This window comes from Lepidothrix coronata, unplaced genomic scaffold (genome assembly GCF_001604755.1).
Source record: "Lepidothrix coronata isolate B3197 unplaced genomic scaffold, Lepidothrix_coronata-1.0 Scaffold222, whole genome shotgun sequence".
NCBI classification, from domain to species: Eukaryota; Metazoa; Chordata; class Aves; order Passeriformes; family Pipridae; genus Lepidothrix; species Lepidothrix coronata.
Genome location: NW_016690402.1, coordinates 322,821 through 337,497, shown reverse-complemented (window position 1 = coordinate 337,497; position 14,677 = coordinate 322,821). Strand labels below are relative to the sequence as shown.

The 14,677-nt window shown below is 43.1% G+C and overlaps 1 protein-coding gene across 26 annotated transcripts in view; it reads right to left on the bottom strand.

Moving 5' to 3' along the window:
* MYT1L (myelin transcription factor 1 like) overlaps positions 1-14,677 on the bottom strand; it is a 325,160-nt gene that overhangs the window by 289,937 nt on the left and 20,546 nt on the right. The window contains exon 1 of one of the 26 annotated variants that reach the window (XM_017833832.1): positions 13,355-13,427. The exons of 17 other annotated variants lie outside the window; for them this stretch is intronic. The gene's annotated coding sequence lies outside the window, so the exon portion shown is untranslated. Of the gene's footprint in view, positions 1-4,160; positions 4,730-4,757; positions 4,778-5,294; positions 5,447-5,506; positions 5,525-5,551; positions 5,570-6,106; positions 6,126-11,139; positions 11,158-11,253; positions 11,470-13,354; positions 13,428-14,677 lie in introns of those variants that run through there. 8 more of the 26 variants (XM_017833833.1, XM_017833838.1, XM_017833836.1 and 5 more) reach the window with 8 other exon arrangements.

Below are 14,677 nucleotides of genomic sequence, written 5' to 3'. Positions count from 1 at the left end.
TTGACTATTTCATTTGAATCAAGGCACTGTTCAGAAAGTGACAAAGACGGACTAGGTTAAACGCTGTAACATGGTACTTATTCACACCACATTAGGCAGAGGAACACTAAAATTAGGCATAAAATTTTATTCCCTTGGTAATATCCTCCAGTATTGGCTAGAGACAGGAGGAGAAAAGGGGATTTCCCTTGGAAAAATAAAGCAAGCTATTGATACGTAATATAAATATTGCAGTATTACATCTTTCAAGTAAGTATCACTGTTTCTATCGGGGACACACACACACACACACACACACACACACACACACACACACACACACACACACACACGACACAGGACACGGGGGAAACGACATCACCAGAGAGCCTGGAAAAAATAAGCCATTCAGTGAGCAGTCTAAAGGCTTTTTTTGCTTTGTTACTATACTCTCCATTACATTCTGTCTGTAAGCAATCTTATTAATTACAAAAACATGAGAGAGTAAGGAGATGTTTTCTTTTGATTTTACTGGAGTCACATTAGAAATGTATTTGGCCTGTCACTTTATAAAATGATATTACAAGTTTGTTCCAAAGCCCTCTTTCCCCTCTTTGCTTTCTTTCCATTGGGGTTAGCAGCAGGTCCATGAAAAGTAGGAACAAAACAGCAGCCTTCTTAAAACCTATCATGAAAATAATACTTTTTTTTTTTTAATTGCTGCTTTGAACTGATTCTCTTCACCACCACACCAAGCGATGGACAGCACTTGCCGGATTCAGACTGAACCAGCTGAAGTCATGCCAAATGAACATACATCTGTAATATAGCATGCCCTTTTTAATCAATTTTCTGATGAAAAATGCCATGCTGACAAAAGGTATGAGAAATGCAGACCTTCAATACTTCACCAAATAACAGACCCCAGTGTTGGTTTGGTTGGAAATCTGTGACCTTACAGATGGCTATCAGTTTGCCTGGTGCAGAGCTGTAATCAATTTGGTTATGATAGACCCTCAAGAAATATAAAATTTATCGTGAAGGAAACTGGTTTCTGAAACCAACTGCCCAGATGCATTAGGCAGGCGCGAGTTTCAGCAAACCAAAGGGTCTACTGGCAGACACAACATTGATTTCTTATTGTTTACAACCTACCAGACAGTTCTATACCGACCTGATTGGATGGATCTCTGTGGAGTACCCTGCAGCCCTGGTTATTTCCACAACCAAGTTGGCCAGTTTCCTTACTAAGTGACTGTGTTCCACATCTGCAGCTTCAGTGCAAACATATTGAAGTAGAATATACACACTGCAAATCTGATCTGAGATCAGATTTTAAATCCTATCTAATGTTTACTGTTTTCATGACCAGAAGTATGATCCCTTTTAAGGAATCAAAAATCCTATTATGATTTTTGTCTGTCTGTCTCCACATCTCACCCCCCCTCCCAACACAAGACATTCCCCCTTCATTTTAGTTTCATTGCATTTTGCTGCTTTTTCTTCTATGGCTAAAATAGGCAGAGTACTTCTAATCAAAGCAAAATACTGTGAAGGAGCCTAAAGAGGTAATCTTTGTCAACAACCTACAAAAGCTTTGATTTGCTCTTCCTGTGACTTTTTCATCTAGGATATGTGTAGAAGATGATACTATTTGGTTTGCACCCATTTTCATTCCATAGAAATCTGGCTGCTCTTCTGTTTAAAACCTCATTGATAATCTTATTAGTACTTCTCATCATTATTACGACAAAGAAAAGGTCAGCAAGTAATCCACAGCCATAAACTTTTCTGGTACTGTACTATCAAGAACTTCACATCTTTACTGAAAGTTGATCAACATGATGCAAATGTTTATCAAGCTCAGCCAAAGTAGTATTAAATTCAGTATTTCCATGAGGATATTCAGTGTTGTATACCTATTTAATATCAAAGTACTTTTCCATCACTGAATTTCTCAACAGAACAATTACTGTTCTCAGAGTTGATCAAGAAATAGATTCTATCACAGACAACTTTGTTTTATAAATGTGCGATCCACTTAGAAAGAAATGCCCATGCTGATTTCCTGTGGAAATGCTGATGGATGAGAATTATATTTTCATTCTTCTGGAGTCCAAATAAAAGCCTGACCAGCACAGAACAGTTTTAAAAACAGTACCTTTTCTGCCATTCACACGGCAAAGTTTCTATGCCTAGTTAATAAACTGCTGCATATGTGTATGCATGTATGTGTATGTAATCAAAATACTCCTTTGCATATCTTATTCACCTCTTCAACACAAAAATTAAACAAAATAGAGAAGAACAGGAAAAAAAGAGACCCTCAAAATAGTCCTTAACAAATCTGAAAAAATAATACACCTCTGGTTACACTGAAGTAGCGCCTCTTCTTTCTTAATTGTCTTTGTCTCCAAACACACAGTTGCTCAATTCTATAATATGTAAGATCCGAGACTACAGAGTAAAACAACAAAGTCACACTATGAACTAAGAACTATTACAATAAAACTGATGCCCTTTTTGAAAATGTGGGCATATAACTTAGTATTTGAATCTAAAACTAAGAAACCACTGCAAATGTTTAGCACTGCCCTTGTTGGTGAAAATACAGGGGGGAGAGGGGGGGAAGAACATTCACTCTCCAGAAAGTTCAAGCTGTAAAATACATACAAAATTGAATCCATTGTTAGATTAGTTTAAAATGTACCTAATTCTACATTTACTCATTGTAATCATTTACTCTTCTCTTTGTTTCTCTTGATAAATCAATGTAGCTTTTAGAAAAACATAATCATTACTTTTTTTCCCCAGTGAAAAATCCTGTTTCATTACATACAGTCTTGCATCACTCTGTATTTCTAATGTTCAAAGTGTTATGCTACCATCTCAATTGTTTTTAAATGCCTCATATTGCAAACATATTCACTAGATGACAACACACCAACCCAAGTTTAACCTTATCATACCAAACTTGATCAACCTTAATAAATCATCAGGAGTACCTGCTAACTGCCTACTAAGGGTTAACAGTTTCTCCCAATATTTTCCCTTTTTTTTTTGCAAAGTGACATGACAAAGACTTTTATTTGTTTGGCAATTTTTAAGAATAAACTATCACACAAAACTGAAATGACAATTAAAAATAAAAAAGCAGAGAAAGGTAAAAACTAAACATCATTTGGAACTGTAGCTGTTGTTCTCCAAAACAACATAATTAAGGGTAAAAAACCCCCACACCACTCAAATTAAAGCAAATAATTTATTAAACTGTTCCACAATAGTCACAAGAACTATGTAAAGACAATTAACAAATAAAAATTTCTACTTAACCCCAACCTTAGCTGCAGCTTCAAAATTAGGTCAGTTAAAATGAAAATCACCATTTTTTAGGAGATAAGGAATCATTAAAATTGGATAAAAATATTCCTAAATGACTACACAAAAAAAGAAAATGTAACCAAACGTTAAAGTCCCCCATATTTTATACACAGTATCAGAATTATATAAGAAATGCCTATCAATAGATGCTCCGTTTGAGAAGTGGAATTCCAGTCTGACTCAGTGTTATTATCTGGCAAAAAAATATATAATTCACAGATAGCTTGTTTATTTTCTTCTTTTGTTTTCTCCTCTCAAAAAAGAAACCTTTGTAAGGACACATATATAAGGGAGATATTTGGAACTGAGAGAATCACTAGTAATTTGTCAATCAACAACTTAGGTTTTAGCATTACTGGTGAGTTTGTGTTAAATAAGCATTTTTTTCCTTTCAGCCAAAATGCATACCACACCAATCAAAGCTAATCACAGCTGGGCTTTCATTGAAACAGTAGTTGCTAATTTTACAGATCTGCCCACATTGTTCTAGAAAATAGGAGGTAGAAATCTGACATTTCCAGCTATCGTTATTAAAACAACAATCACTAAGAGCTCGATCCCGTTCTCACTGGAAGCAATGTCAAACTCCCCGTTGACTTCAGGGAGAGCAGGATCGGGCCCCCTGAGGTGCTCAGTCTCCTCCAGCTCTATGCTCAGGAGTATGTGTTGAGGAACTGGGGTGGGAGAAGTACAAACCCCAGCTATTCCTTTGTTAAGTGCCCAAAGAGTTGAACTTTCCATCACTTCGTCAACAACAGCAAAGTGCACTGCAAACAACAGTGATAAAAGGACATATTTACCTTGAGGGAATAGCAAAGGGAAAGCCGCAGAAGTGTAAAACAAAGTAGTCCAAAGGAATTATCTATGCATGCAGTCCAAACGTGCACCTTCAAGTAGGCCACAGTCTGTCAAGCAGTCGTCTCAGCACCAGCCACCCTGCCTTCCATCTTACGAGATTCACCCAGAAAACTGACAAACCTGCTCCACGACAACAAAACTCTCCTAATGCTTTTGAACGCCCACCATTTGTTCTCCATTCATCCAATCAACTTTCCACTGCACATCTTCTCCTGCCACTGAGGCTCAGAGGCAGGATCCCTTCTCATCTGTATGCTAATTATTTTGCCACATGGACAAAAGTAATAATGCTTTCAGACAGGAAACCAACGGGCCTGAAGTCGAAGGCAGAAATTAATAAGTTTCCACCACTGAAGGCTGAGAAGATGGGCATGCGTGTAGCTCTGTGGCTGATGGATCAGCTGTAACCTCCATTTAAGAGCAGCAGAGAGGCGACGGGCTGGAGGAAGCCTAGGTAGCGTAGCATGCATCAAGCCCGAGTTCCCCTAGAGACCACATTACTGCAGCAGAACAGCATCCGTAGCAGATTGCTGACTTACCCCGCCTCAGCCCGCATCCTTTAAGCAGCGCGGCGCGCATCCATCCCGCCGGCCCCGCGGCGCGGTGCAGTGCCCGGCGCGGCCGCGCAGGCCCGGCCCCCGCGGCGCGGCGGGAGGCGGGCAGGGCTGGGGCAGGGCTGGGGCCGCGCACCCCGGCCGGGCTCCCCGGCGGCGGGGGGCGCCGCGCCGGCGCCGTGTTCCACCCAATGGAGGGGAACGCCGAAACGCCGCAGCCGCCCGGGAGGGGAGACCGCTAAAAATACTCCCCTGCCGCTGTGCTGGCGTAAAATGGTGTCTCCGATAGAGAACACCCCCCAGAAAAAAAAAAAAAAAAAGAAAACCTCCAACAATTAGGTCTCTAAATGTATCTCGAAAAGAAAATAATGACTGAAAATCATCGTTTTGCCCCTGGGGTACCACTCCAGGGTTTATAGAATTAATTCAGCTGGATTGCTGAAGCCTCGCTTATTTTACCTGTCCACACCATCTTATCCCCTTTGAAACAAAAGAAATTAACTATTTACAAAGCAGCCTTACACTGTTAGCAACTTGCGCGGCTCAACTTTATGTGATCAACGGCCCAAACAGAAACCAGGGCTCGCACGCAAAAAGGGCCGGATTTGCATGTGCAAACCCTTAACAGCGTTTCCCCAACAATTTGACGTGGATTTTGTGGCTCTCGCTGCCTGCGTTTAGCCAGGGACCGCGTTACTAAACGTGTCAAACAGACAATGACTGGGAAGAGGCACCTCACGCCTCGCACGGCTGTGCAGAGGCTTTCCTCCGGCGCTCACCCGCCCGCGGGCAGCCTCCCTGAGGGGCTCGCCCCCGGGCTGCCGGATGTCCCTGCGACGGGAGCGGCTTGACAGCGGGGAGTCGCTTCGTTTAAACCCGTCCCCGAAATGTCATTTCGGTAGCAGCGTGACAGGCTGTGATCTTTACGCGGAGGCGGCGGCACCCCCCTGCCTTGGCACGGCTCCGCACGCCCCCGCGGACTCAGCCCTGCCGTGCCCCGGCCCCTGCCCTGGGCTCCGCCGCGCCTCCCGCCGGGTCCCGCCCGCCCTCCGCATCCATGCCCGCGGGCAGGCTGTTCCGCACGGGAAGGACCCTGGCTAGCGCACGCATACAGCCTACACGCCCTCTCTGCACACACGCGCGCCTGCCGGTCTCGTTGCCCTCCTCATTGCCATTGTGGTGCTGCAGCCCCCTCCTCCCCGCACCTCTCCCTCCTTCCCTCCCTCCCCGCCGCGGCTCGCCCTGCGCGGCTCTGCTCGGTGCGGGCACCCCCGCGGCTGGCAGGGTACCGCGGGCAGACCCTGCTGGCCGCGACAGAAGCGGGGGAGACTGACCCGACAGTCACAAGGAACACCCTCCTCCAGCCCTGGGAGGTAATCCCTCCCGAGCCCGCTGCCTGACGTGTGGAGACCAGACATGTCGGTTACTGTAGAGGTTACCATTCCCTCCCCGCCCAGGCAACACACTGCAGTATGAAGGGAAGGCGAGTCCCCGCATACCAGCCCTTTGCACCCCGAGCCGTCAGAGCAGCTCCACAGCCGCACTCCGATGGCAGGAGGGGGGTTTTTGGAGGGAAGTTTGTCACAAGGATTCAAAGGAGAGTCAGCCTGCTGGGGAAGGGACTAACAATAGCAGAGCCCTCACGACATCCACGCTCTTGGTGGAAAACGCAGTGTTTCCCTCAGAAAGCAAAAAAAAAAAAAAAAGGACTTACGTGTCTCTTCCCCCGCCCCCCCTCCATCTCTCCACCTCGCTCGTGGTTTGGGGTTTTTGTTTGTTTTTTTTTTCCTTAATTTTTCTCTGTCATCTCTGATTACATCTCCCCGCACTCGCAGGGCTCCCCCGAGGCCGAGGCGCGGAGCCCTCGGGAGCGGCCGGGCCGCAGGTGCGGGCGGGGAGCGCGGAGGGCGCCGCGCAGGGCGGGGGCGGGTGGGGGGAGCGGGTCTGCGGGGAGAAAAGCCTCCTCGTAGCGCGGAGGGAGAGCTACCATGTTTGTGTCGTAGCGAGGGCATGTCAGTTTGGGTTTTTTCCACACAAATCAACGCAGCCTGAGAAGCACATACGCACACCTGGTGATGAAAGGGCCCCCCTTGTAAGTGTATAGGGGTATCTACACCCCTACAGATGAATCTCAGCGTTTCTAATGTCAGGTTTACATGCAGAACCTTTGGGTAACTGTATCCGTGTTTGAAAAATCAAGGCTTGTCTTCTCTCTCTGCTAGAGCTAGCTTCTTTCTGTTACATCCTGGCTAGCCTTAGTGTGATAGTGAAAGCGACTACGTGGCACATATATCATGGCAGGTAGTGTAAAACTTTTTGAAGGAGATTTAGCTGGGGGAAAAAAAGCTCATCTTGTACAGCCTTCGGGATGACACAAAGAAACAGCCTGGTGCTTCTCCCACTGAAGACAAAAACAATACTTGCTTTAATTGGGGTAGAATGTACATAAATCCTGTGTTGGTGAGTATTACGGGGGGGGGGGCGAGGGGGGGGGCACTGCATAAATTAGAAGCACTTACAAAAAGACCAGCATGGAAAAAAATTTGGGAGACTGGTAATTCATTGCCCTAATTATCCTCCATAAGTTGTTAGGGTATGGGTTTAATGTTGTGGGTTGGATTCTCCCTCCCCCAGCCTGTGTCTCGTCAGTGCGCATTATCCATGGGGAAAAGGAGATGCAGGTCATGTTTAAGCAGCATTAATGAGAGCACAGTATTTTTCCTGCAGGTTAAGTAAGCCAGGTTAGCAAATTTCAGGTAAAGTATGGTTGAAAACCTTCCATTTCTTTTACTTTCTGGCTGGTAGCAGTTTCTAACAAGACTTGAAACATTAGACAAACACAGAAAGCAGAACTCAAGCATCAGACGAACCCACTACTGTCAATAAGGGAGTACAATTTCAGCTTGACAGGAGTATTACAAGAATATACCCGCTAACGAGCAGCCTTAATTGGCTTGCATATTGTGGCTGTCACTGTTAAAACCTGTTCCTATACAATCCTATTTTATACATCCTTTAAACATATAGTTCTCTAAAGCAGTTAAAGAGACAATACTTTACACACTGATTTTGGGTGGAGAAAAAAATAAGAAGAATAGGAAATAAAAAGAAAATAGGAAACTCTATTAAAAGTATTATATCAGTGACTAAGAAACTATGCAAAAGTCATAGTAAAAAAAGCAACGGACTTTTCTGGTTTTAGTGCCCTTTGTCAGTTTTGAACCTAAATTATTATTTATGCATAGATTACAATGGCTGCAGAGGTTTCACTGACATTTACTGTACTCAAATCCTTTAAAACATAGTGTGTTCTTTAACAGATCCCTCATTTTCCTCAGCAGAACACTTTGTCTTTAAAGTATCTTGAATTTCATGATTTGCAGGAGCTCACTGCTCATCCTGGCAAATCCTTCACACACCAGAGTTTAATGTGTGTCTTCAGTTTCCAGTACAGGGTCATGGTCATAAGGAATACAAACCAAAGAGAAGATAGTAAAAAAAAAAGTTACTGCGCATGTGCAATTGGTTGATAATAAATGATAACAATGTAACTTCTAGATAATAAAGTCAAAATACCAAATAAGGCAGAGTCCTAGAGCTGTGTAAAGTGCCTTACCTTAAAGAAGTTATTCCTATCTGATTTAGATCTGCCTAATCCACAAATTTGAATATAAAATACTGTTGCAACTGAAGACTGCAAAAGTCATTTATATGTATAACGAGACCTTAAAAAGATCAATTTTCAATCAATAAAATGCTTCCTATTGTCAAACACCAGAAAATGGGAATTCGCAGTGTAGATGCAGGAAAGACCCTAGGCACAATAGTGCTGGTGAGGGCAAACATAATTTTTGAGGTGATGAGCTGGATATGCTGGGGTGTTGCACAAAAAAAGAAAAAAACCTAAACAGATAAATGAAAGCATTTAGCTCAACAAAGCACTCTTTACTAGGATGAAAAAGTCTGGCTAAGTATGGTGACACCTGTAATGTCCCTCACATTCTTAGAGTTAAACTGCATTGCTGCAAGGAAGTGCTGTTTAAACTGCACTGCCCCATGGATCGATCCCAGAAAACAGAACGCAGATGAGGACAGGTTTTGGAGGAGAGAAAGAATTTAACTGCATTTAAATGAAGAGATCGGCGCTTTACCACAGCCATCTTCCCGCCACCTAATTAGAAGGCATGAAGCCTCTCCTGCCTTTACCTCCGGGAGCAGTCGCTGGGCGCGGGGCCGGTGAGCGGGCAGACAGCTCCCACTGAGGGCAGCTCCCGGTGAGCGGGCAGACGGCTCCCGGTGCGGACAGCTCCGGACAAGCCGGACAGCTCCCGGCGCGGACAGCTCCCGGTGCTGAAGGAACCGCACCGCCGCGCCGAAGGGGGCGGCGAGGGCTGGGGCTGAATAGCGCTGTCTGCAGAACAATGGCAGCCAACTCCAAATCCTGCTATAATCACATTAATGAGATTAATCAGTGAATTAGCAGCAGTCAAATGTCAGGGTGGCGGGGAGGAATCCAACCAAGCTCGGTAATTAACTTTTGGGGGGCAGGAGAAGGGAATCAACTGAGTTTTCTGTTAGGCTTTTCCCGAAGTTTAGCAGGTTTTATTCACCAGCCTTAGGAAGAAGCTGACAATTCAAATGGAGGGGGGAGGAGGGGATAAGACGGAGACCTCAACCTTTGCGTGCTAGAAGACAGCCTGCTAATGCACAGTATCCCATTACTTCCAGCTGAAGTCCATTGAGAAATCTAGCACCGTTTCAGACACCCCCCCACTCCCCACAGCCATCAGAGCTGCACTGGGCTGAGCTCTGAGTGTGAAACTAGTTCTGTGAGCTAACTTCCACCGCAGATTCCAATAGGCATGATAAATATGGCGGATGCCAAAGAAGCATTAGATCTTATTCCTTTATAAAAATGTACAAGATACTCTTTCTGAAATCAGAGGGGTAGGAGAAAAGAGTACCCTTTAAAAAACTATCAGCAATAGATTATCATGACAAGTTAATGCTAGCTCTGTTGGAGAGTGTTTTCTAAACAAAACCAACAACACCCCCCCCCCAAAACAAAACAAAACCACATTAAAAAAAGAGGAATTTTATTCAAGTAATTTAGAGCAAGCTACTTAATGTAGATAAGTCAGAGATCTGGTCTCTAGCTGACCTCAATAAAAGTGAAACTTCTCTCCACCTGAAATCCAGCACCCACGACCATTTCTCTGTTGCAAGTGCAAAATACAAAAAAAAGATTCCCCGTAGATTATAAATAAAATCCAAAAGTATTTATTTGCAAGAAAGAGAGTACTGCATTTCTCTTTTTCTATCTTTAAAAGGAGTATTGTCAACCATGCAAAGCACTTATTATGTAAAAAGGCTACTTTATGCACACGTTACTTCTGCAGAGAACAAATAAAGGTTTAAAAAACCCTCCTCTGCCTAGATAAGGCTGTGCACGTTGTTCAGAACTCAGAAGAAAATGGCATGCTTCTGTTCCATTGAGTTTAATCTTTGTTAGTAACAAATAAAAGAAGCAAACCTGTGTAATGCCTCTTCCATAAGACACTAGGTAGTTTCTTTTTAACTAATGTAAGTAGTTTTCTTTTATACTCTTTGGCTACTTTTTAGAACTAAATTAATAGGATTAAGAAATCTGCACTAAATGTGCACGGACTATAGTCATACTTATAAGAACTATTTTAAAATTGAAGTATATACTACAATTTTTTCAGGGAGTTAACTGAATTAACCACTCATTATTTACAAAGCTTTTTCTCTTTAAAGTATTATCAATATGAAACATTTAAGACAGTGTTCTTTCAAAAATGCTACTCTTATACAAGTGTTCCCCTTTAAAGTACAAATCCACTGTTTTCAAAAGTCACTTTAGAGTAAAACATAGTATCTTATAATCTTTTATTTAATTGCATTTGGCTGTCATTGAGCATTCCAATCTGTGAAGTTTTTGTCTCGGGTTCTCCATATCAAACAAGTACTGTCCACATGCAGCAAGTTTATATAAACAACAACATGCTTAATGCATGCAACATAATGCGTTCATACAGTAAACACACTTCAAGATTTTTTATGAGCTATTCTACAGCCTAAAATAATTTCAGCTGCACAGCAGTATTGCCAGAAGAACTCGAAAAGAGCAAACAATGGACATTTAAGTACAAGCTAAAGAACAACTGCAAAAATCACAACAATCTTTCCAGATAGCTACAAGAATCAACCCCCACCCTGCACAAAACACAGTCCACACCTGCACCGTTAACCATTTACAAGTTAAACATAAGCAAGACATTTCAGCATGGTTAAGAAACACCCTGGCTTACTACAACTTTGAAAGGATGAGGAGTAAGAAGCATACCACAGAGACCCAGAAAAGGCTGCTTTTTTCTTCATTGAACACTGAAAAGATACCCCATATTCCAGGGAATTAAAATATATATATAAATATATATATATATTAAAATACACCCACCAACACTGAGTAAAAAAACCAGGGGGGCTTCAAGAAGACTGCAGGGAAAAAGCTCTCACTCTCTTTAGTGTGCAGAAGCTTAGGGGGAAAAAAATGTCGCCCTGGCAGGAATGACAAATGCAGTAGGATAGGCTAGCAGGCCTGAGGGATCTGTTTTACTTCCACATACATCCTCTAATGCACGCACTCCCACTCATCCTCTCGAGATGCCTTTTTTTTTCCTCCACTTTTTTTTTTTCCACCAGCTCCAAATCCCCGGCATATGACCTTCTGTTAAATAGATAAAAAAAAAATTTGCTTATCAGTCATGCAAATGAAGCTGAATTCATTTTCCACAACAGATGGCCTCATAGATAATGATGATGGAAGAGAGAAAATTGAATGTCTCTCACAAGGTGGTCATGGCAACCGAGAGCAGAATAATATCAATAATAAGCTCACTGCATAATAAGGTTGTCAATCCCACAAATCAAAGTCTCCAGCTAAATCAGGTATCCCACCCCCCACTAGTTATCAGGTAAATAGAGAAATAGAGAGCATCCTTTTCCTTTTTAAATAAGGCACTGTGAAAAGAAATGGCAGCTCCAGTGCTTCCAGGGTATAAGGGGAAGGAAGGAGCAGAGGAGATTTTTCTCTGATAATTGTGTTTTATTTAATGACTTGAGAAGGGAGATGTTTGGTTTATACTCTTCTTTTTTTGCCTTTTTTTATTATTTCCACAGAGGTTTTATTTGTTGGAGGGGGGTGCTGCTTTGTTTTTTAATAGCAAGGCTAGTATTTTGAACTCGATCTGCTGCCGAATCCTTGCCTCCCCTCCTTGTGTCTGATGTAGAGTGCTGCATTGATGCAATAGCAGCTCGCCTCAGGCTTTCACCTTGGCTCCCTGGGGGCCATCCTGCAAAATGAATCAGCAGCCATCCTGAGCAGACTGATTAAAATGAAAATGGCAAGGCACATGTCTGGGCGGAACTAGAGCTGAGCTGCGCTGTGCTGCCTGTCTGGCAAGCATGCTCAATATAGCTTTTGCTAATAATGGCTTACCGCCTTTCGGGTTTTTAAAGGTATTACCATCGCCCCTTCCCCCAACCCCTAAACAGATAACAGTGTTGGGGTCTTCCCCCCCTTCACTGTATACTGCTCACAGCTAGAGTTTGCCAGACTGACATGCAGTGATTGTGAAAAGACACACTTGCTTTGCAGGGATTTTCTTCACAGATGTGCTGAAATACCAAGACAATATATTAACATGCAGCTATAAATTATTCCCAGATATTAGCTGGAAAAAACCTCAGACGAAGACGAAAGCTCAGTCACTACCAGAAACACCATTTTTTCCACCCTGTTTTTTTACACCTCAGCTTGCAGCCTTGTGCATTATGCATCACAAGAAAGTGACTGCCAGTAAATGCAGAGCAGCTTCCTGGAGCTCTCTATGCCCTGTGTTTGACACACACGAGCTGTATTTCTAACTCCCCCACCATCCCCAAGCAGATAAGTGTGTGCATAGAGAAAGAGCCATTTTAAGTGTGCATCTCCTGTAGTCCTTCAACAAAACAGAAACATTTTGCGGACAAGTTTGTTGTGCAAAACCAGCATTGACAAAGTATCCAACATCAGTTCATGCCTGCACGGGATCTGAAACCTGGGCAGACTTGTTTCATGAGAAGTGGGGATTGGTCTGCCTGGGGATTTTTGTTGGTGGCTTTTTTAAGCAAACAGCTCAGCAGTGTATCTCTGGAAACTGGCGACTATATGCTGTACATATGCACATACACCCTGATATGCCTTCAGTTAAGTCCTGTTTTTAAGCTGCTGGGATTATTTTTCTCCCCCTGCCTTTTTCTCCCCCTGCCCTGCACTCTATCCCTGTTACTGCAGTGTGAACCAGAAATCAATAGGGCTGCTCTAATGGAGGTTCCAGCTGCAGTTGGCTGTGCAGACACACACACACACACACACACACACACACACACACACACACACACACACACACACACACTGACGTCTGTGCAGCTTTCTCAGCCGATTGGGCACCACATCGGATGTTCTGTGGAGCAAAGAATAGGAATCATTTACAGTCTGCTAAAAAAAAAAATGGTACCTTGCATTTCCCTGTCTCCAAGAGCACCAGGCTGGGCTCACCGCGCAGGCTGCCTGCAGTGTGTGAGTGAGAGCTCTGCTCGGGCTACGTGCAGGGTACCAGAGGACACCCCCAGATTACCACAGAAGCTGTCAGGGCACAGAATCCCACAATTCATAGTGGATGTTTTTATAAGGTTACCCATCCACATTGTGAAAGATACGAACATAGAAAAATAGACACAAAAAATCAAAGCAGTTTAATTGATAAGATTAATAGAGCTCTTGTGCCCTTTAATGTGTTTGCAAGTATTTCTGAGCTCTGAAGAGTATTTTAATGGAAGTTTTATTTTTAAGGGTTTTTTTAGGAATTATCCACTAAAAATTTAATATTTTGATGTGAGTTGCTTGCTTGCTTACCCCTCCTTCAACAGAAAAATATTTAATTTGTTGAATATTAGTTTCATTTAATTTTCTATGGTCTTCAAGTGTTTTTCGCATATATATTTATGCATGAAGCCACTCCTTGTTAGTAAAACATGTTTGGGTTTTTCTCCTTTTAGATAATAAATCCTAGGCTCTCTTGGTTTCCTGATGCTGTAGCTGTTTATCTCTGAAACAAGAAACAACTGTGTTGGTGAACATATAAAAAAATCCTAATTTGCTACTCCCAAGATAAGGTATGCCTGGGATCTGCGGCACTGCAGAACACCTCCCCCACCACCCTGTCAATGTATTTCAACTTCAGTTTATTGACAGCAACTGCCCCAGCCGGAGTCTGGCTCCAGTGAAGCATTTATATTCCTTCCACTCAGCCCTGTGGATCTTTTGCAGGGCTCAGGATGCCAACCCAGAACCTGCTCTGGAGAAATAAAGTCTGGGAAAATGAATGAATCATAAAGCCATATTGCACGACAAATTCACATCCCAGCCTGTGTTCTACAGATCTTTCTTATGCAAGCTTTTAAAAAAATGTGGTTTAAACCCTAAAAATGCTGGCATGTGGCAGGCTACTAATTGATGGACTGTAGGAAACCTTAGAACAAAAGAGGCCAGGAAGCACGGAAGTCCACCTCTCCTCAACATTAGCAATTACACAACCACAGTACCCCCTCCCCAAATATTTATCTCATCTCTGCTTTAATTATTTATACTAGTTGCTTTTTTCTGCTGTCCTTGGCAGTTTGGAGCACATATAAACTGTTCTCGGTTTCTCTGTGTGGAGACATTCTGCCGAGAGTTTTTTCCTCCCTCCTGCCCAACCCTGATTAAGTTTTAACCCCTTGTATACTGGACAGAAATCTCAGGCTGAGCGAGTATTGTCATTGCTGTCCATTAAAATGTC